General features: G+C 41.0%; 1 long non-coding RNA gene across 1 annotated transcript in view; it reads right to left on the bottom strand.

Annotated features, from left to right (window-relative positions):
• Nucleotides 1–23,132, bottom strand: part of LOC106997117 (uncharacterized) — a 163,145-nt gene that overhangs the window by 74,787 nt on the left and 65,226 nt on the right. The gene's annotated exons all lie outside the window — the stretch shown is intronic.

Below are 23,132 nucleotides of genomic sequence, written 5' to 3'. Positions count from 1 at the left end.
GAGAAATAGATTAATGGAACAGATTAAAGAGTCCAGAAATAGACCACACATTTATTATATTCAATTGATTTTGAATGAGGAAGTTAAGGTAATTCAATGCTGGTACCTCTGAATAAGTAGTTGGAAAAGTATTAATATTAGCTGAATTATAAACCTAAATGCAAAAGCCTCTAGAGTCTGCAATGCCAAGGAGAAGGATATGAGTCCCAGTTATCTAGACCCAGTCAAGACAAAAATAACTATTCCAAGTTTCAACTGTCATAACTATCAGCACCAAACATGAGCAGAACATCCAGGGATGGAGCCTGAAGCTCAACTGCAAGTGGCAGCTGGGACCAAGCACTCTCTAGCTAAGACCAAAGAAGATCCAAGAGAAACTGCAACAACTGAAGGGACACCTTTTTCTCTCTCAGACTATAATGCCACACAAGTGACATTTTTTCTTTATTATACCCAGGTAGCATTTTGGAGAAGAAAAGAGGTATGAAGAAGCAATCTGAGATGCTGAGCATTTACATGAAGGGGCCACGTGGTAGAGTACAGAAATGGCGACTGCCATCCCTTCTCTGAATCTATGCCCTTTGTAACATGACTTTGCAGCTCCTCCCATTGGGCAAATAATCCAGCAGACTGAATAGCAAGAGGAAAGGCCCTAAGGCAAGGAGATTGGCCGTGTTGAAGAAACACAGAGAAGGCCAGTGTTGCTGAGAAGAGGGTCTGGGGAGTGATATAAGGTGAAGTCTGAGAGGTAAGACAGCAACAGAACACATATAGCTATAACGCATATAGCCTTCAGACTAGGAAATCCCCTGTTAACAGCAGAAGGATCAAAATGTAAACCATGGTGGCCTGCTCTCCCACCGCTGTGTACAGCTGGACCTATTGTTAAAATATTAAAATGCTTTCATTCCAGTTGGTAAATAGCTATTGTGCTGATCTCCCCAAAGTGTCCCTACAGTCCTGGCCAATGAGGCCCCTCCACCAGGACACTAAACCTCCCATGATCCTATAATTTAAGGATTCAGGGCACATAGAGGCCTCTAACACTCTGATCAAGTGTCATGGCCATATCAGTGATTAAGGATTTCCAACATCACTCCCAGGCAAAAGGCAGAGCATTTTTTTATCTACATCTTAATGAAATTCTGAATAAGCATTAATTCATTTCATGAATAAATATTCATTAAACTCCAACTATGGGTCAGGGCGTATTGCAGGCATTGAGGATGAGTGAGAGTAAACCAAACCAGTTTCTGCCCTCACAAAGCTTAGAGTGTAGCATTCAGGCAAATTATTGCCTTCAGGTAGCAACTTTTAGGCAGTGGTTCTCAACTCGGACTCCAGAACCAAATCATCAGAAAGTTTTAAAAAGTACTGATGCCAGCTGGGTTTGGTGGCTCAAGCTTGTAATCCCAGCACTTTGGGAGGCTGAGGCAGGAGGATCACTTGAGGTCAGGAGTTTGAGATCAGCCTGGGCAACATAGCAAGAGCCCATCTCTACAAAAATTAACAATAAATAAAGAAAAAGTACTGATGCTTGGGTCCCATTCCCAGAGGGTCTGATTTAATTGCTCTGAGGTGTGGCCAGGACATTGGAAATTTTTTAAATTCCCCAGGTGATTCAATGTGCAACCAGGACAAAGAACCTCTTAGAGAGATGTGATCAGATGTGGGTAACAGATTGAATTTTTAGTAGAATCTACAGATGTAAATCAAGACTTAAGTTTTCACTGCATGTTAACTAACAAAAAAAAAATCAAGATGAAAATGATTTCTTTAAACATATTTGTCAAAGAATGCTAAAGGCTGTCTTTGGAGAACGGTGTTCTGTTAAAATGGCAATCCTGACCCAACATTAGACCAGCTGACTAATTGTATTCTGCCAATATATAGCAGAACTCTGGGCTTTTTGAAATCGAATTCCTCAAGAGAAGGAATTTTAAATATGAACTCTCCTCCTACACCCCCTCCCTCCTGACTAGTACCTTCTCAAACTGCATTCCCCACCCAAAACTAGCTATCAGCCTGAGGAATAGGCACATGCTGAGAACTCCATGCCACAAGTAAGAACACCAGCCCCAGGGGTCAAGAACCAAGACCCAGGGTATTGAGACCACTTTTCAGATGGATTTTTTTTTTGAGACAGAGTCTCGCGCTGTCGCCCAGGCTGGAGTGCAGTGGCCGGATCTCAGCTCACTGCAAGCTCCGCCTCCCAGGTTTGTGCCATTCTCCTGCCTCAGCCTCCTGAGTAGCTGGGACTACAGGCGCCCGCCACCTCGCCCGGCTATTTTTTTGTATTATTTAGTAGAGACGGGGTTTCACTGTGTTAGCCAGGATGGTCTCGATCTCCTGACCTTGTGATCCGCCCGTCTCGGCCTCCCAAAGTGCTGGGATTACAGGCTTGAGCCACCATGCCCGGCCCAGATGGATTTCTTTACTCTGTTTTCTAGTTGCTTCCCTAAGCTGTTCATCAAGTGGCAAATGTTCAAGATGAAATGGAATCAAAAACATCTCCAAAAGGTTTGACCCAATGGAGAGTCCATGGGAACTGTGGGAAGGGAAACATACCTCAAATGCTGGGCTGTCGCATAAGTATTTTCTAGATTCACTGGGTCACGGAGAGGCAGCAAAGCACATTCTAGGGCAGCAAATATGCTCAGTGCTAGCTCTTGATTATTCATTCTAATGAAGGGGAACAATGATGTGGGCTTTCCAAAATAGTGGCTGCTTTTAATGAGTGGTTTGGCTTTGACTCTGGAAATCACCACTAGGCAAATCATAAAAGCACCCAGCAAGACTGAGCATATTTCAGCTGGGCACTGTGGAATGTGGCCAGGAACGTGAAAGAGAATGTGGCTTAGGATTTCAAAATTCACTGGAAAAAAACTCACAAAACAGAAACATTTCAGTGGAAATAACAGAGTCCTATATTATGATTTAGACAACAAGAATTCTTGCCTCTGGTCTATCGTGACCAAGTGTGTCATCCTAGGTAAGTAACTTTTCTGTGCTGGGGTTTCCTCATTTTTAAAATGAGAGCACTGGACTTAAATGCTCTCCAGTAGGATGGCTGGGTAAAATGGAATTTCATATCTTTGTGTGAGAAAGAAAGAAAACGCTGATATGTAGAGCCTGAAGATTGCTGGGGTGAAAAGGGGAGTAGCCAAATTTGCATTTGGAGCCCAAGACTCTCCTAGAGGAAGGGATCAAGACCCCTGCACTTTGTCTCTAAAATTAAAACTAGTCAGAGTGGACTAGGGGTGGCCCTGAGCAAGGCCTGGAGTCAGGAAAGGGCCATGAGACCCTCAGATAAGCCCTTACCAAAGAGAAAACATAGGATCACCAGACCAGCCTCTGCAGACTTAGGCATTTGAAAAGGAAGGTGCTTTTGGAGCTATAAGACAGTGCACACTGGGTCTAGACCCAACCCAAGAATCAGATGGCAGATTGGAGTCCTAGAGAAGTGGCTATGTGAGTGAATTGAAGGGATTCTAGTGATGGGAGGCCAGGCCAGGTCTCACAGGAGCCCTCTCCTGGCTGAACTTATCCAAAGGCTGGGGATCTTCTCTCTGGCTCCCTAGAAAAGAACAGTCATCCACTGCTTTAAAGTTCATATGGAACCAAAAAAGAACCCACATTGCCAAGACAATCCTAAGTCAAAAGAACAAAGCTGGAGGCATCACGCTACCTGACTTCAAACTATACTACAAGGCTACAGTAACCAAAACAGCATGGTACTGGTACCAAAACAGAGATATAGACCAGTGGAACAGAACAGAGTCCTCAGAAACAATACCACACATCTACAGCCATCTGATCTTTGACAAACCTGAGAGAAACAAGAAATGGGGAAAGGATTCCCTATTTAATAAATGGTGCTGGGAAAATTGGCTAGCCATAAGTAGAAAGCTGAAACTGGATCCTTTCCTTACTCCTTATATGAAAATTAATTCAAGATGGATTAGAGACTTAAATGTTAGACCTAATACCATAAAAACCCTAGAAGAAAACCTAGGTAATACCATTCAGGACATAGGCATGGGCAAAGACTTCGTGTCTAAAACACCAAAAGCAATGGCAGCAAAAGCCAAAATTGACAAATGGGATCTCATTAAACTAAAGAGCTTCTGCACAGCAAAAGAAACTACCATCAGAGTGAACAGGCAACCTACAGAATGGGAGAAAATTTTTGCAATCTACTCATCTGACAAAGGGCTAATATCCAGAACCTACAAAGAACTCAAACAAATTTACAAGAAAAAAACAAACAACCCCATCAAAAAGTGGGAAAAGGATATGAACAGACATTTCTCAAAAGAAGACATTCATATAGCCAACAAACACATGAAAAAATGCTCATCATCACTGGCCATCAGAGAAATGCAAATCAAAACCACAATGAGATACCATCTCACACCAGTTAGAATGGAAATCATTAAAAAATCAGGAAACAACAAGTGCTGGAGAGGATGTGGAGAAATAGGAACACTTTTACACTGTTGGTGGGATTGTAAACTAGTTCAACCATTATGGAAAACAGTATGGCGATTCCTCAAGGATCTAGAACTAGATGTACCATATGACCCAGCCATCCCATTATATACCCAAAGGATTATAAATCATGCTGCTATAAAGACACATGCACACGTATGTTTATTGCGGCACTATTCACAATAGGCACTATTCACAATAGCAAAGACTTGGAATTAACCCAAATGTCCATCAGTGACAGACTGGATTAAGAAAATGTGGCACATATACACCATGGAATACTATGCAGCCATAAAAAAGGATGAGTTTGTGTCCTTTGTAGGGACATGGATGAAGCTGGAAACCATCATTCTTAGCAAAATATCACAAGAACAGAAAACTAAACACCACATGTTCTCACTCATAGGTGGGAACTGAACAATGAGATCACTTGGACTCGGGAAGGGGAACATCACACACCGGGGCCTATCATGGGGAGAGGGGAGGAGGGAGGGATTGCACTGGGAGTTAAACCTGATGTAAATGATGAGTTGATGGGTGCTGACGAGTTGATGGGTGCAGCACACCAACATGGCACAAGTATACATATGTAACAAACCTGCACGTTATGCACATGTACCCTAGAACTTAAAGTATAATAATAATAATAAATTAAAAAAAAAAGAAAAGAACAGTCATCCAAGGCAGGGTCTACACCAGCAGCTTCCTCTGGAGCCACCAGCTTCTTGTGGGGCATCAGAGACAGACACTCCTGGTGTCTGAGTTGAGACATCAGGAGTTGAAATGGAAGTGGCCAGAACTGACCCTAGGAATATCAAGGGAGGGGGCTCCCAAACAAAAGCACTGTTTCCTGTTCCTTGGGCATGTGACGCTCACGTATTGCACTTTGGGACCTCTCCTGAGCAGTCCCTTATTTGCATTCCAAACTATAAACTGGGGCACTCTGGTTACAGACCTTTAAGATCTCTTAGACCTCTAATATGTTGTGAGTTCAGTGTATGATTCAAAACAGCACTTAAAGACTGACTTTAATTCAGAGTTAACACATAGCTCTATCCATAAGTTTGTAGTCAGTGGTACTCCTGTCTAAAAAAAGGAGAAGTGCAAACTAAGGATCCATCTGGGATTATTAAATAGCTTAAAATTTACACAGAAGTTGTATCACTGCTAACAATCCATGAATTCCTCTAAGTACACTCATTAAAGATTGTTAAAGGCCAGGCATGGTGGCTCACGCCTGTAATCCCAGCACTTTGGGAGGCAGAGGCGGGCGGATCACGAGGTCAGGAGATCGAGACGATCGAGACGGTGAAACCCCGTCTCTACTAAAAATACAAAAAAATTAGCCGAGTGTGGTGGCAGGCGCCTGTAGTCCCAGCTACTCAGGAGGCTGAGGCAGGAGAATGGCGTGAACCCGGGAGGCGGAGCTTGCAGTGAGCCCAGATCGTGCCACTGGGCGACAAAAAAAAAAAAAAAAAAAAAAAAATTGTTAAAGGGAAAGCTGGGAATACAAAAGATAATTACACAGTTAGATATCTAAGCGTCTTTCTGATAGAGGGCAGAAATGTGTGTGTGAAATACAAGTGTGTTACCCTGAAATTGAAACTGAAACACATGCTTGCTTTAGTGAAAGATGATCACTACATCAATTTATTGTTTAATATTGCCCTAACCAATAAATATCAGCATTGTAAATGGACATACTATCTGATCCAGTAATTTTACTTGTAGACATTTATCCTGCTGAAATGTTGCACATGTATACAAAAATAAATGTACAAGAATGCTCACTGTTGCAACATGGATAGCGGGAAAAAAATGGGAAGAATTAAAATGCTCATTAATAAGAGACTAGTTAAATAAATAATCAGTAATTCCTATGCTGAAATACCAGAAATAGTCAAATACATCTTTGTAGCAAATAAATAATTTTATATTAACTAATGTTTCTATCATTTACAGTTTGTTTGTTTACCCTACATCTGCTTCGAGCTTTAAAGCAAATAGATATTGAGGCTAAATCCTTCTTAGTTTCAGGGAGGTATGGTTGTGAAGAGCACTGATTACAGAAGGATAATTGCAACTGCTTTGCACCAAGGACAAGAGGCCAAGAGAAAGGCATTCCTCATCTTGAAAGTCTAGCTTTGAATGTCCAAAGCCAAAGTTTGGGCGCAAAGCAATAGATTTTTGAAAGCCTGCATGTTGAAGGTAAAGCCATTATATTTGGTTAGTTCATAAACTTACTTGGGGAAAAAAAAATCCCTAAATGAATAAGGAGCTGAGAGAGTAATGAGAGCAGTGGAAGGGAGTTCACTCTGATGTCATCTGCTACACTGGGTGAACTCGAACATCAGTGTTCCTAGACTCTCAGGCCTCTGAGAACAGACAACAAAGTCTAGGTCTTGAAAGTCTAACATGACTCCCAACCCCCACCTCCACTGAGCAAGTCTTCAAAGGGCTGCATTTTCAATATAAGGGTAAACTAGAAATAAACCTGACCCCTATTTCTTTTAGAGGAGGCTTTAAAGAAAATTGCCCAGTCTCAAAACTTGATGGTGGGAGGAAGGAGAAAAATGTCCCACATGAGCATTCATAATCATGAACCATCCCTTACAGGAATTTACAACAAAATTCCAAAACTTGCAAGCTGATAATTCACAGTAGTTCCAGAGCAGTAGTATCACCAAGGAATCTAATAAAGGCAGATAAACTTTCTTCCGGGAGGAACTCATCTTCATCCTAGGCCTCAAAAAATGTTTCACAGATCAAGAAAAATAAACAGCATATTAATGTTAAAAACCATAAAACACACAAGGAAACAAAGCACCAGGAGAGAGGACCAGAAATAAAACCAGCAGCAAAATGAAATCCATGTAAAACTTCCAATATTAGAGTCATTATGTAAGTGTTATATTTCAAGAACAAAAGAAAGGCTTGAAAATATGAGGAAAGAAAAAGTAGGCTTGATACTGGTATAAGTCTCTGAGAAGGGCCACTTACCCTGTTCTCACCTGTGGTATAAACCCCAAAGGGGAAAGATAAAACACTTGAATAATTTGGAAAACCCAAAAGTAACGATCTTGTGTGGGGAGTGCACAAAGATTTATGTAATATATATTTATCTACCAGTCCTCCAACTCGCCTCCCCTTAGGCGAAAAGAGTTAGACCCAAGCTATAAATGGAAGCTATTCAAAAATGTCAACACCTGTACATTGGAATGTTTTATGTTACATTTAGTCTTCCATAAATATGAAAATCAGCTGATGTATGCTGAAATTGCACCATGAGATTTCTTGACTTTTTCTTTCCCTTGTGAGTGCACAAAACCAAAACTAAACAGCAAAACATAACCACCAGGATCTGATAGTTAACAAGAAGATACTGTCTCAGAACATCAGCAATCACATTTCCACTCTATTCATGGAACATGACCAATCCAAATAAGGTCAACTACTGCCTTTATGACTAACATTCCTATGTTAGCAGCCTTACCGTTGGGTTTATGTATATAAGAATCACAATTTTCACAGTTCTTTAAAATCTTGCTGTTCAAGCTATGTTCCTTGGATAGCAAGACAGGCATCACCCAATCATTTGTTACAAATGTAAAATCTGAGCAGCAACTCCGGAGGTTAAAGTAGGAGAGCAGCACTTGAGGCCAGGAGTTTGAGACCAGCCTGAGCAACATAGCAAGACCCTGACTCTGCGAAAAAAATTTAAAAAATTAGTCAGATGCAGCGGCACACGCCTGTAATCCCAGCTGCATGAAAGGATGAAGCAGGACGATTGCTTGAGCCCAGAATTTCAAGGCTGCAGTGAGTTATGACTGTGCCAATGCACTCCAGCCTGAATGACAGAGCAAGACTCTGTCTTTAAAAAGAAAAAAAGAAAGAAAAAAAAAGTAGACTCTCAAGAGCCACCCCAGAACTACTAAACTAGAATCTGCATTTTAAAAAGATTTTCAGATGATTTGTATGCCTGTTCAAATTTGAGAAGCACTGGTCTAACTATTCTCACTGTCCTACCTAACAGGTGGTAGACATGCTTTTAGAGAAATAAATGTGTGTGTATACATTTTTTTAACTTTTTGTTTTTAAATAACTCCAGACTTATGAAAAAGTTGCAAGATAATAACAAGTTTGGCCCCAAATATGTACATCTTCCATACCATGGTACAATTATTAAACAGGAACCGATTCAACAGTATTATTACAGACCTTATTTAAATTTCACCAAATGTCCTACTGATGTCCTTTTTTTGTGGTCCAGGGCTCAATCCAGGATGACACATTGCCTTTAGTTGTCATGCCTCCTTAGCCTCATCAATCTGCAACAGCCGAGAGCAGTGCTGTCCCATTGAACTTTCTGTGATGATGGAAAAATTTTATAATCGCACTGTTCGATACAGTAGCGAATAGCTACTAGCCATACATGTGGCTAGTGCAACAAAGAAACTGCATGTTTAAATTGTAATTCATTTTAATTAATGTAAATTTAAGTTAAATAGAGGCTCTTACTGTTTTAACATACAAAACACAAATATTTCAGCTGGGAAAACCCAGTTCCAAAATCTCTCTAGAGCAAAGCATAATGAACAGCCCTTTCATAAGCATGCAAGGGGAGCACTTAAAAAAGCGTAGTCATAATTCTGCTTGGCAAGGCATACAGACTCTTTATTTAGCCCAATCCAGTCTCTCTAACTGTGCCACCTGCCCTACCCCTCCACCACCAGTGCCCCCACTGCCCCACCACGATGAACCCCTCACCATGCTTTGAATGGTACCAGTCAATCACATGGCCAGGTCTTTACTCATGCATGAGTTCCTCTACCACATAGGCAGGGTGACCATGTAATGCATTATTCAGCTGGTGCTCATTTGATGATGAAAAGGAATGCTGTTAATAATTACATGGAAATAACTTGGACTGTTCTGGGAAAACAGGGACACCCTACCTCTGGATCTTTCCCCTCAGGTAAACTCATTTTCTCATGGCCCAAAGACACATGTCCGCTTTTAACAGATAAGAATTTTGTTCCCACGGAACGTTAGGCAAATAGAGATAAGAAATAAGAGAGCAAAGAAGTTAATGAACAAGATCATTAAAAATGAATAAAGTTCTGAAGAAAACCTAAAAAAACTGGGTGAAGTAAGGCAAAGTGTAGGGGAAGAGCGGTCAGGAAGGCCCGCCTGAGGAGATGTCCTCTGACTGGAGATTCTATTTTTTTTTTTTTTTGAGACGGAGTCTCACTCTGTTGCCCAGGCTAGAGTACAGTGGTGCAATCTTGGCTCACCGCAAACTCTGCCTCTTGGGTTCAAGCAATTCTCGTGCCTCAGCCTCCCGAGTAGCTGAGATTATAGGCATGTGCCACCACACCTGGCTAATTTTTATATTTTTAGTAGAGACAGGGTTTCGCCATGTTGGCCAGGCTGGTCTCAAACCCCTGACCTCAGGCGATCCGCCTGCCTCAGCCTCCCAAAGTGCTAGGATTACAGGCATGAGCCACCGTGCCTGGTGGAGATCTTAATGTCCAGACAGGGCTGGACATGCCAAGATGTGGGGGCAGAGTGGTCCTGACAGGAGACTCATAAGGTGAAGCCCATGAGGCCCTTGCTGGGTTGAAGGGACAAACCCATGGAAAGGAGCATCCACTGGCATTTTTAAGCAAGGGGATGGTGTGATTTGATTCATAGTTTAGGGAAAGGAATCAGAAAGAAGGAGACTATGAAGCCAAAGACAACTGAGGGAGGCGTTGGGCGATGTGTCTAGAAGAAAACAAAATTAGTAAAGGCAGGAGAAGGGCATTGGGCACACAGGAAAGAACAATCCTTGTACCTGCTCCAGACTACAGGTATACTGAGAATTGACAGCACCAGGACTGGCTCACATGGAGGCAGAGGAATTTTCCTAAAGCCAAAGGGAGATAGGGGTGAATAGAAAGAAGACCTGAAAGTGGAGAAATGTAGCCTATTCAAGGAAAGGCTAACGTAGAATTTACTTTTAAACATATTCATTAGGATTAGAATTTATCTCAGGTTAAGAAAAGCTCTCTGGGAATTGAGCTGACTTGACACTGTAAGTAGAAGAGGTAATTTGAGTGGTTGGATATTTCCTCTGCAAAAATGCTCCAGAGTGATAACTGCTTTGCAATTCCATATTGTTGGGGCTTTGTATTGTGTTCCATTCATCTGTGTATCTGTCCTTTGACCAATAACAATGTTTTGATTTGTAAAGACTTTATACATGCTTAGCTTTAGAATAAGTCTTAAAATCAGGCAGTGTGAGTCCTCCACCATTCTTCTTTTTCAAAATTATGCTCCCTACTCTGCAATTCTGTCTTTAAAAATCTTATTTTAATCTTTGTGAGAATGTTTTCATGTTTACTACATATAGTTGGTAAATTTATTTTTGAGTGGAAAATAGAAAATTTTTAAAAGAAGAGCTGTTAGTAAGAAACACTTGGGCTGCAAGTAACAGAATCCTTCATTTCAATGCCTTAAACAAAGAGGACTTTGTGTTTCCTCGCATAAGAGAAATCTGAAGTCAGGTGTCTGCTAGCATTGGTTCAGTGCTTCAGTCATGTCAGGGCCCACTTCTCTGTGAGTCTTGTGGCCTCTCTCTCATGGTCACAAAATGGCAGTGATGTGGATTGGAAATTTGTTCCCTTCAAGTCTCCTGTTGAAATATGACCTTCAATGTTGGAGTTGGGACATGGTGGGCGGTGTTTTGGTCATGGGGGCAGATTCCTCATGAATGGCTTGGTGCCCTCCTTATGGTAATGAGTGAGTTCTCACTCTGAATTCACACGAGATCTGGTTGTTTAAAAGAGTGTGGTGCCTTCACCCACCCCTTATTCCCTCTCTTGCCAGGTAACACTGCCTGCTCTTCCTTCACCTTCCACCATGATTGCAAACTTCCTGAAGCCTTGACCCAGAGCAGGTGCTGATGCTGGCACCACACTTCTTGCACATCCTGCAAAACCATGAGCCAAAATAAAACTTTTTTCTCCATAAAGTACCCAGTCTCGGGTATTCCTCTATAGCAATGCAAATGGATGAATACAGGCAGCTACAGCTGCTGCTATCTTATCAATTTAAGGTAGAAAAAAAGGAAAAATAGGAGAGGGGTAACTTATGTCTCCTTGTCCCCAATTGTGTCAGATGACCTCCTTTGGCTACAGGAGAGGCTAGGAAAGTGAGTACTTTTGTTTTTCAGCCTACAAAGTAGACAGAGGTTAGAAAGAAAAGGGTTTGATATGAGAGGTGAGAGTGCCAACGTGCAGCATCTGCCACAAAAATTGATGAGAAGTTATCCCCCCAAAGAAGCTTTTCATTAAATTCTTCCTCCATCCTAAAAAAAACCGCTTTCTTCTACTAGTGGTAATGAATCCATCTTAAGCCACACTGCTTTCCTTCTCCACGTTGGATGGGAACCATCTCAGTGCCTCCTGACTCTGCCTCTCCCAGCCATGAGAGTTAATTTTCCCCCAGCATTCTGCAGCACATACGCAGTCTGTGAGAGTCAGAGAGACCAGCTAGAAAAATAAATCTAGTCTATTGCTAAAGAACAAGAGTGACATTATGATCAGGATACAGTCTAGCTCTCTTTAATAAATTTTCAAGGAAAGACTGTTAGAATTCAATTCATGTCCATGAATTGCCCATTTCAGTCCCTGTATAGAAGAAACTAGGTATTTCTTCTTTTCTCTCATTCAGTAAACATTTACAGGACTCCTATGTGCCAGGCGCTAAGGGGTTTTATTCTTTTTTCCTTTGTTATTGCTCCTTATCCTATTTTCTTGGATTATTTTTCTTTCCAAGTGTATATGGAATATGTGTGTGTGTAAAGTTACACGAAAAAAAGTCAAGCCTGCAGAGTCAGGGCCCCATAACTGCAGCTCCCTCCAGTCTCCTTCCAGGGCCATGAAGAGCACAGATCACAACCCTTTGAGAAAGAAGGTCTGAGAAGGTACGAAGAATCAGGACCCAAGTGGTATCTGTCAGTAGTGCCACTTCTTACAACGTTCATGTACTTATTTATGCATTTATTTATTCATAAAATATTTGAGCCCATTTGCTAGACGTTGGGGACATTGTGGTGAACACACAGATATGGTCTCTATCCTCATTGAGTTTATATTTGCTGCCGGGCAATGTTTTTAAAATATCAACCAATGTTATTTTCTCCCAAGAGTTCACCTTTTTCTTCCCCTGCTTCCACTAGCTAGGCTGTGCTCATTGCCTCAAAGGAGAGATGTAATAAGCAGAAAGCAGAGAAAAAAGAGAAGACTTCTTCTGTGTTAGGGGAATAGAAGTGATATTAGGCTAGACAAAAATGCTATCAGGAGCAGGGCTTCACCTCACACAAATACCCCTCTAAACTGAAAAAACAAAAACAAAAAAACAAAATTAGTGTGTGTTGAAAGGAAGAGATGGGGAATTACTCTAGAGATACCAGGGAAGACAGGAGGGAGCAATCCAGATCCGAAAGGGACAATGGATAAGCACAAGATGTGTCTCTGTCAAGAACCACAGTGAAGAGAGCTGTGGAACCAGGAATCTCATGGTAGCAAAGGGTGGACTCGCCAAAACTTAGGGATCACCACCTATCACCCACACCTGGGCCTATACCAATCGTTCTTTCCCTGGGCATCCAAAATCCATGCCTGCCTCTTCTTCCTGGGCATAGAGTTAGACTATATTTCCCAGCCTTCCTTGCTATTAGATGAAATCCTATTGTGAACCAGTGGGTTCTGGCCAATGGAACGTGGGTAGAAGTGACATACACTTCTTCCTGTTTTGTCTATGCTCCTTCCATGCTCCCTCTTTCTTGTTCTGCTGGGTAGAGATGACAGGCTCTAAATCCCTAGGGGACAGCTTATATCCCTGAGTCCCTGCTTGGAAGAAAATGACACAAGGTAGCCACCCTGATCACACATACCTGCAATGGACTCTTACTTGAGCAGAAGTGAACTTTTATGGTGTTAAGCCACTAAAATGTTGTAGTGTGTTACAGAAATGTTAGCCTATGCTAACAAATATTCCCAGAAACCACCTAGCTCAAGTAACACTTTCCTGTCTCTAGACTTAGTTCATACCTCATCCAACTTATCTCATGAGGACAGGTACCCCATTTGTAAAATACCAGGACACAGTACATACCCACGCCACAAAAGGAGGATGGGACTCTCACAATCTACCCTGGCATTGTGATGACAAGGAAAGGAAAGGTTCTGCTTGTGAGGCTAAACAGAATCTGGTTAAGATTTTTACCCTGAAAGAGTGATTACACGCACAAGCGTTATACAATATAGAAGGAGAGAGAAACGGTAAACAAGTAAATGTAGAGTTCATATAGAATTACAAATCATGCTAACCTCTATGGAGCAAAACTACAAATGGCACAAAGAGAATAACAGTTGGGATATAATTTGTATTTGGGTTGGTGAGTGAAGAGTTTTCTGAGGAAGCAACAGTTGAATTGAAACCTAAAAACGCAATCAGACTCAAGCAGGTTAAGAGTTGGGGCAAGGACATTCTAGGAAAAGGGAGCAGCATGTGCGAAGTCCCTGAAAAAGGAAGGAGGTAGGCTCATTTGAAGATCTGAAAGATGCCAGCAAGAGCTATGACACATAGAGAAGGGAAGAGAGGTGTATGTGGTGGGACTGGAGAGATGGGGAGAGGCAAATTCAGGCAGGGCCATCTAGGCAGTGTTCTTGAGTTTGTATTTTATTACAAGAGTCTAAACGGCCATTGAGGAATTATAAGCATGGATTGTGGTCAGGACTGCATTAAAAAAAAAAATCAAACTGACCAAGATGACAATTTGTTGGAACAGAAGCAAAAGTGGGAGGAGAGAGCTCATTTTGTGAAGCTATTTTAGAAATCCAGGCAAGATGGAATGGTGTATGAACTCAGAGGCAAGGCAGCATGCATATGGGAAAAATGAATGTGTTTAAGATCTGCTTGAGAAGTAGAATGGAATAGTAGCTTTTGCATGCAATATCCTTAAACTCTACTACAATGTGGGAGAAGGTAATAAGTTGTGTTTGACAGTGTTCAACCCATTATCTGTTGAGAGGATGCAGCAAACAACAGTAATGGTACCTTCCCCTGTGTCAGAATCAGCACTATTTGAGCAGAAAAGTCTGGAGGAGATAGAGATTACAGGGAAAGCTGGGCTTGGAGTCAGAAAGCTGTAGCCCAATTGGGTGAGTGACTGTGTACTCACTTAAATGTGTTGTAACAGGAAGGATAGAGGCTGATTAGTTAGCAACGTTGAAATCTAATAAATTAGGACTTTCCCCAGACATGATCTAAGCACTATGGGGGAGGAAGTGGTCCTCAAATAATTTTACTTTTGCCAAATCTTATTAGTTATTAATAATAATATCAAGAGGAAGAAGAGCTAATATTATGGAGCTCCCTGTGCCGGAGTCCTGTGCTAAGGAATGTGTATGTATTCTCTCATTTAAGCTTATGAGAGCCCTGTGAGATGGGTACAACGACTGCTCTTGTTTACTAACACCAAGGCTTAGAGATTAGCGCCCTGTCCAAGAGCATATCTCTCGTAACTACAGTAGTTACTCAAACCCAGCTCTGTCCTGACTCCAGAGTCAAGGTTCCTACCAATGTAGTCTAGTGCTGCATGGAGGACTCCAAAGATGCTTTGGGGCTCAGCAGGGCAACGTCAAATGGGTACAGTCTGACAAGTCATTTATTTGTCACCTCTGTACCAGAACCAAAAGCTTCTAAAGTATACAGACTCTAGCCAGGCATGGTGGCATGCGCCTGTACTCTCAGCTACTCAGGAGTCTGAGTTGGGAGGATCGCTTGAGCCCTGGGAGCTTGAGGCTGCAGTGAGCCGTGATTATGCCACTGCACTCCAGCATAGGTGACAGAGTGAGACCCTGTTTCAAGAAAAAAGATAGATAGATAGATAGATAGATAGATAGATAGATAGATAGATAGATAGAGTCTATCTAAATAATAGTAGATGCTAAGATTATGCCTCTTTCAGCTGGCTTTCTTACTGTAAAGTGAGTGCCTTTAACCATTGCTGCCTTATTCTAAAAGATAAATCACTATGGATTGCATGCAGCTTCAAATAAGAAAAGAAATTTGTAACAGTACATTATAATTTTTATGTGACATTATTATGGAATGAATGTTGTGTCCCCCCCAAAAGTCATATGTTGAAACCCTATCTACAATGTTATAGTATTAGGAGGTAGGGACTTTGGGAGGTAATTTAAATTAGAAGAGGTCTATGGGAGCCAGGCACTGAGGCTCACGCCTGTAATGCCAGCACTTTGGGAGGCCGAGACCAGTGGATCACGAGGTCAGGAGATCGAGACCATCCTGGCTAACATTGTGAAACCCCGTCTCTACAAAAAATACAAAAAATTAGCCGGTCGTGGTGGTGGGCCCCTGTAGCCCCAACTACTAGGGAGGCTGAGGCAGGAGAATGGCGTGAACCCGGGAGGCGGAGCTTGCAATGAGCTGATTCGTGCCACTGCACTCCAGTCTGGGCGACAGACTCCATCTTAAAAAACAAACAAACAAACAAACAAACAAAAACAAAAAGACGGTCTATGGGACTAGTGCCCTTATAGGAGTCATGAGAGAGCTTGCTGCTTACTGCTCTCTGTTCTCCACCATAAAAGGATACAGCAAGGATCAGCAGTCTGCAGCCCTGAAGAAGGAGCTCACCAGAGTTCCACCATGCTGGCACCCTGGTCTCAGGCATCTAATTTCAGAACTGTGAGAAATAAATTTCTGTTGTTCATTAGCCACCCAGTCTATGGTACTTGGTGTGTGTGTGTGTGTGTGTGTGTGTGTGTGTGTGTGTGTGTGTGTGTGTTTTAACTTAAAAAATCTTGTACATGCTTTATTTGGGTTTTTAAATTTTTTAATCGTTTTAAAATTTTTTGTGGGTACACAGTAGGTGTATATATTTATTGGGTGTATTTGTTATGGAAACCGAAACAGACTAAGGTATCATATTCCTATTCTAATGGCTGGCTGTATTTTCCAAGGCAATTACCTCAAAAGAATATTATTTAAAGAGTCTGTTATATCATGCCCTCTGGACATCTTGACACAAAAATTCCAAAAACGTAATGCAAGATTAAAAACCTTCTTTGAAAGCCACTTCTCTTCAGAGATAAACTGAGGAGTCACATCAGGCTAGAAAATGGTTCTGGGACTAAGCCAAGCTTTAAGCTATCAGAGGAAAGGCTACATTGAAACAGAATTGTATCATCTCTGGGAACTCAGTGTTAACTGGTATAAACCAACATTATTGTTCTTAAATGTTCTCATGAGAAAAGAGCATTTTAAACTACTAATGTGATTTTCTTCTCCTCACACTCTTTCCTTATCCCAGGGAGGGAAAATGTTTATCCTTCTTACATAATTTGCTCTTCTTTATGTTGCCAAATGCCTTCTGACAGTATTACACTTGACAGATATCTTATTGAGAAGTTGCCAGCAACCAAAAGATAATTGACTTAAGTCTTCCAAGCATATAAAAAACCAAAGTGGACTATGCACAATTCATTGGAAATAGTGTCCAACTCCTCATATTTCAATGAAATTCACTGGGGTTATGAACAATTCTGCATCTTAAAGAATGCTTTGTGCAATAGAATTTTTTGCTGAAAGGAGATAAGCCCTTATTTATAAGAGGATAGAAGTAGAGAAGGATTACACAGGTGTCTTTGTCAGCTTGGAGTGCTATAACAAAATATGATGGACTGGGTGGCTTGAACAACAACTTTTTATTTCTCAGAGTTTGGGGACTGGAAGTCTGAGATCAGGGTGCCACCTGATTTGGTGGCTAGTGAGGGCCCTCTTCCAAGGTTGCTTCTCCTTGTAAAATCATGTGGAGAAAAGAGGGTGAGCTAGCTTTCTTATAAGGGAACTAATTCCATTCATCAGGGTTCCACCCTCATGATCTAATTAGATCTCAAAGGCCCCACCTGCAAATACTGTCACACTGAGGATTAGATTTCAACATAGGAACTTGGGGGAGAAACAAACATTCAGTCCATAACAACAGAGAATCAACAAACATTTGTGAGATGTCCACTTGGTCAGGCACATTGCCAAACTCTGAGAATATAAAGAAGGGTGAGACCTAAGGAAATTAACAGTCTCACAAACAGAGGAGAGCGGATTTTGCATAGCAACTCTTGCAGTGAGCAAAAAGAGATTAGTTTAAAAACAAAACCCATAGGATCATCTCAATAGACACAGAAAAAGCATTCAATAAAATCCAAAATCCCTTCATGATAAAAACCCTCAATGAACTGGGCATCAAAGGAATACACCTCAAAATAATAACAGCCATCTATGACAAACCCATAGCCAACATCCCATACTGAATGTTCAAAAGTTGGAACAAGACAAGAATGTCACTTTGGGAGGCTGAGGCAGGCAGATCACTTGGGGTCAGGAGTTCAATACCATCCTGGCCAACATGGTGAGACCTCATCTCTACTGAAACCAAAAATTAGCAGGGCGTGGTGGTGCGCACCTGTGGTCCCAACTACTCGGGAGGCTGAGGCACGAGAATTGCTTGAGCCCAGGAGGCAGAGGTTGCAGTGAGCCAAGATGGCACCACTGTACTCCAGCCTGGGCAACAGAGTGAGGTTCCATCTCAAAAAAAAAAAGAGAGAGAGAGAGAGACAATGTTCGCTTTCACCACTCTTATTCAACACAGTACTGAAAGTCCTAGCCAGAGCACTCAGGAGACATATACATAAACGGCATTCAAATAGAACAAGAGGAAGTCAAATTATCTCTTTGCTGATAACATTCTATACCTAGAAAACCCTAAAGATTCTGCTAAAAGACTCCTAGACCAGATAAACAACTTCAGCAAAGTCTCAGGATACAAGATCAACATACAAGAAAACAGTGATCTTTCTTTCTTTCTTTCTTTTCTTTCTTTCTTTCTTTCTTTCTTTCTTTCTTTCTTTCTTTCCTTTCTTTCTTTCTTTCTCTTTCTTTCTCTCTCTTTCCTTCCTTCCTTCCTTTCTCTCTCTCTCTTTCCTTCCTTCCTTCCTTGCTCCTTCCTTCTTTCCTTCCTTCCTTCCTTCCTTCCTTCCTTCCTTCCTTCCTTCCTTCCTTTCTTTCCTTATTTCCTTCTTTCTTTCTGACAAGATCTCACTCTGTAGCTCAGGCTGGAGTGCACAGGCACGATCCTAGCTCACTGCAGCCATCTCCTGGGCTCAAGTGATCTTCCAACCTCAGCTTCCTGAAGAGCTAGGACTACCAATTCTATACACCTATACAATCTGAGAACCAAATCAGGAATGCAATCCCATTTACAATAGCCCCAAAAAAAGAAATACCTGGGAATATACCTAACCAAGAATATACCTGGGAATATACCTAACTGCTGAAAGAAATCATAGATGACACAAGCAAATGGAAAAGCATTCCATGTTCATGGGTTGGAAGAACAAACATTGTTAAAATGTCCATAATGTTGAAAGCTATCTACAGATTCAATGCTATTTCTGTTACACTTCCAACGTCATTATTTACAGAACTAGAAAAAACTATGCTAAAATCCATATGGAACCAAAAAAGAGCCTGAATAGCCAAATCAATCCTAAGCAAAAGAACAAAGCTGGAGGCATCATATTACCTGACTTCAAACTATACTACACGGTTACAGTTACCAAAACAGCCTGATACTGCTACAAAAATAGACACATAAACAAATGGAACAGAACAGAGGCCCCTGAAATAAAGCCACAGGCCTACAACCAACTCACCTTCAAAAAAGTTCACAAAAATAAACAATAGGGAAAGAACATCTTATTCAATGAATGGTGCTGGAAAAACTGACTAACTATATATGCAGAAGAATGAAACTGGACCCCTACTTCTCACCATATACAAAAATTGACACAAGCTGGACTACAGATTAAATTTAAAACCTCGAACTATAAAAATTCTAAGTTCCTAAAACCCCAAACTATAAAAATAAAAATTCTAGAAGAAAACCTAGGAAATGCTCTTTCAGACATTGGTCTAGGCAAATAATTTATGATGAAGACCCCAAAAGCAAGTGCAACAAAATCAAAAATAGATAAATAGGACTTAATTAAACTAAAGCACTTCTGCACAGCAAAAGAAACTCTCAACAGAGCAAACAGAAAACCTTCAGAATAGGAAAATTTTTTTGTAAACTAGACATCCAACAAAGGACCAATATCCAGAATCTATAACGTACTTCATGGAATCAACAACAACAACAAAAAAACCAAACAACTCTATTAAAAAGTGAGCAAAGGATGTGAACAGACAGTTCTCAAAAAAAGACCTATAAGCAGCCAACAAGCATATGAAAACCTGCTCAACATCACTAATCATCAGACATGCAAATCAAAACCACAATGAGATATTATCTCACACCAGTCAGCATGACTATTATTAAAAAGTCAAAAAATAACATGTGCTGGTCATAAAAAAGAATGAGATCATCTCCTTTGCAAGAACATGCATGAAGCCAGAGGCCATTATCCTTAGCCAACTAACACAGGAACAGAAAACCAATAATTGGGAGCTAAATGATGAGAACACATGGACATACAGAGGGGAACAACACACAATGAGGCTTTTCAGAGGGTAGAGGGTGGTAGGAGGGAAAATAACTAATGGGTACTAGGCTTAACACCTGGGTGATGAAATAATCTGTACGACAAACCCCCGTGACACAAGTTTACCTATATAACAAACTTGTACATGTACCTTTGAACTTAAAATAAACATTATTTCTTAAAAAGTGTGGGCAGAGATTGCCCTGGAACCTGAAGCTATTCTTATTGCCATAACTAAAATATTTATAAAAATTAGGGAAGGTTCATTATCATTATTCTTTATTGTTGATATGTACCTCTTTTGAGTAATCTCAAATGATTGCATGTAAGATCATTTATTCATTTATTAAATAAATATTCCTTGCCCTGTAAAAGCAGAATAAATATGACCTGTCTTAAAAAAAATAATAGTAATAACAGGTGCTGGTGAAGTTATCGAGAAAAGGGAATGTTTATACACTCTTGGTGGGAATGCAAATTAGTTTAGCCTCTACAGAAAGCAGTTTGGAGATTTCTCAAAGAACTAAAAATAGAACTACCAGTTGACTCAACAATGCTGTTACTAGATATATACCCCAAGGAAAATAAACTGTTCCACCAAAAAGATGCATGCACTTGTATGTTAATCACAGCACTGTTTATAATAGCAAACACATGGAATCAACCTAGGTGCCCATCAAGAGTGGATTAGATAAAGAAAATGTAGTACATGTACACCATGGGATACTATGCAGCCTTAAAAAAAGAATACATTCATGTCCTTTGCAGCAACATGGATGCAGCTGGCAGCCATTATGCTAAGAGAACTGATGCAGAAACAGAAAACCAAATATCGCATGTTCTCACTTATAAGTGGATGCTAAATATTGGGTTCACAGGGACATAAAGACAGGAACAATAGACACTGGCAACTCCAAAAGACTGGAGGGAGGGTAACAAGGGCTAAAAAGCTTCCTGGTGAGTATATATTCACCTTCTGATATATGTTCACTACAGAAGGACAAACCTCGGCACTACACAACATACCTTTGTAACAAACCTGCATGTATATGACATGGTGAAACCACATCTCTACTAAAAACATAAAAACTAGCCAGGCGTGGTGGTGGGTGCCTGTAATCCCAGCTACTCAGGAGGCTGAGGCAGGCGAATTGCTTGAACCCAGGAGACGGAGGTTGCAGTGAGCCGACAGGGTGCCACTGCACTCTAGCCTTAGCAATAGAGTGAGACTGCAACTCAAAAAAAAAAAAAAGTGAAAATTTTTAAAATAAAAATTTTTAAAAGAGATAAGTGTGTGTATGTATTTTATATATATATACACACACACACACACACACACATATATATATATATATATAAAATATTAATTCTCAATGTTGTCCCCAGACTAACAGCCTCAGCATCAGCTGGGAACTTGTTAGAAATGCAAATTCTCAGTCCCTACCCCACACCTACTAAATCAGAAACTCTGAGAGTGGAGCCCAGCACTAACCCTCCAGGTGATTCTGGTGCACGTTAATGTTTGGAAACTATCGATTTATCAAAACACTTCTTCCTTTAGCATACGTAGAGAGAAGCAGGGTAAGAGGGAAAGGAGGGACAGGTGTCTGGAGTCAGGAGGGAGTGGTGTAAGTTGCACTAGAACACACTGGTTGGAAGAAAAGGAAAGAAAGCAGCTCACTTTAGACCATACATAAGGGAGGATGATCCTACTCAAAGGCAAAGAACTAACTTGTGTCACTCTTTCATTCTGAAGGTACAATGGCAACTTCCAAAAGCAACCAACTCAAAGACAATCTGTAGTCTTCTGTTTTGGATATAGGATGACTTGATGCTCTTCCAAAACTCAAACTGTGACATAATTGAAAAATATGGTTATTATGCACCTGTTTGTTCATCACTGTGAATTTAAGGACATTTACAGAGGACACATCCAAGCATATGGTCTGCCTCTTCCTCATTGTAAGTTGTTGGCAACATAGCTGCCCACAGCTTGGTATGCTGTGTTAGCACTAGCAAGAGAATTTAAGGAATGCCATTCTGTGCCAGCTAGTCCATCTGAGATTCCTGGCTAAGACAGACCCCCAAGGGAAACTTTGTGAAGAAGGCAGAATTCTTCTTTAAAACTTAAAATTGTAAGTTAGTGATGTACTCAAACACCCCCAAAACCTCCCTAATCTGAGTCTATTGTGAATAAATGGCCTAAATCTTCAGCCAATTTATACTTTGTCTTTACTTCTTCTTAAGGTAGCGATTTCTCTTGGTTGACTTTCTACGCAAAATAGGACAATTTCTCTTCCTATTAACTTCAATTATTTTGGTTTTGACCTTCAAAGAAGGGTCCCAGTTCTAATACACAAGATTTGATAAACACATGGATGCAGCTGGAAACTATCATTCTCAGCAAACTATCGCAAGAACAGAAAACCAAACGCCGCGTGTTCTCACTCATAGGTGGGAACTAAACAATGAGATCACTTGGACTCGGAAGGGGAACATCACACACCGGGGCCTATCATGGGGAGGGGGAGGGATTGCATTGGGAGTTATACCTGATGTAAATGACGAGTTGATGGGTGCAGCACACCAACATGGCACAAGTATACATATGTAACAAACCTGCACGTTATGCACATGTACCCTAGAACTTAAAGTATAATAATTAAAAAAAAAAAAAAAAGATTTGATAAACAAGACCTGTTCTAACTATCCTTACTTGCTTTTATAAATTTTGGTCATGTCTCCATGGCCTTTCACTTTATAGACTAGAAAATGTTTTAGTTTTCTCCTGAAAAGAATCCATTTAGGCCAGGTGTGGTGGCTCTGGCTGGGCTTGGTGGCTCATGCCTGTAATCCCAGCACTTTGGGAGGCCAAGGCAGATCACTTGAGGCCAGGAGATCGAGACCAGCCTGACCAACATGGTGAAACCCCATCTCTACTAAAAATACAAAAATACAAAAATTAACTGGGTGTGGTGGCGCATGCCTATAATCCCAGCTACTCAGAGGCTGAGACATGAGAAC

Source organism: Macaca mulatta, chromosome 2, assembly GCF_049350105.2.
Source record: "Macaca mulatta isolate MMU2019108-1 chromosome 2, T2T-MMU8v2.0, whole genome shotgun sequence".
In the NCBI taxonomy this organism is placed as follows: Eukaryota; Metazoa; Chordata; class Mammalia; order Primates; family Cercopithecidae; genus Macaca; species Macaca mulatta.
This window is presented reverse-complemented; position numbering and strand designations above follow the sequence as displayed.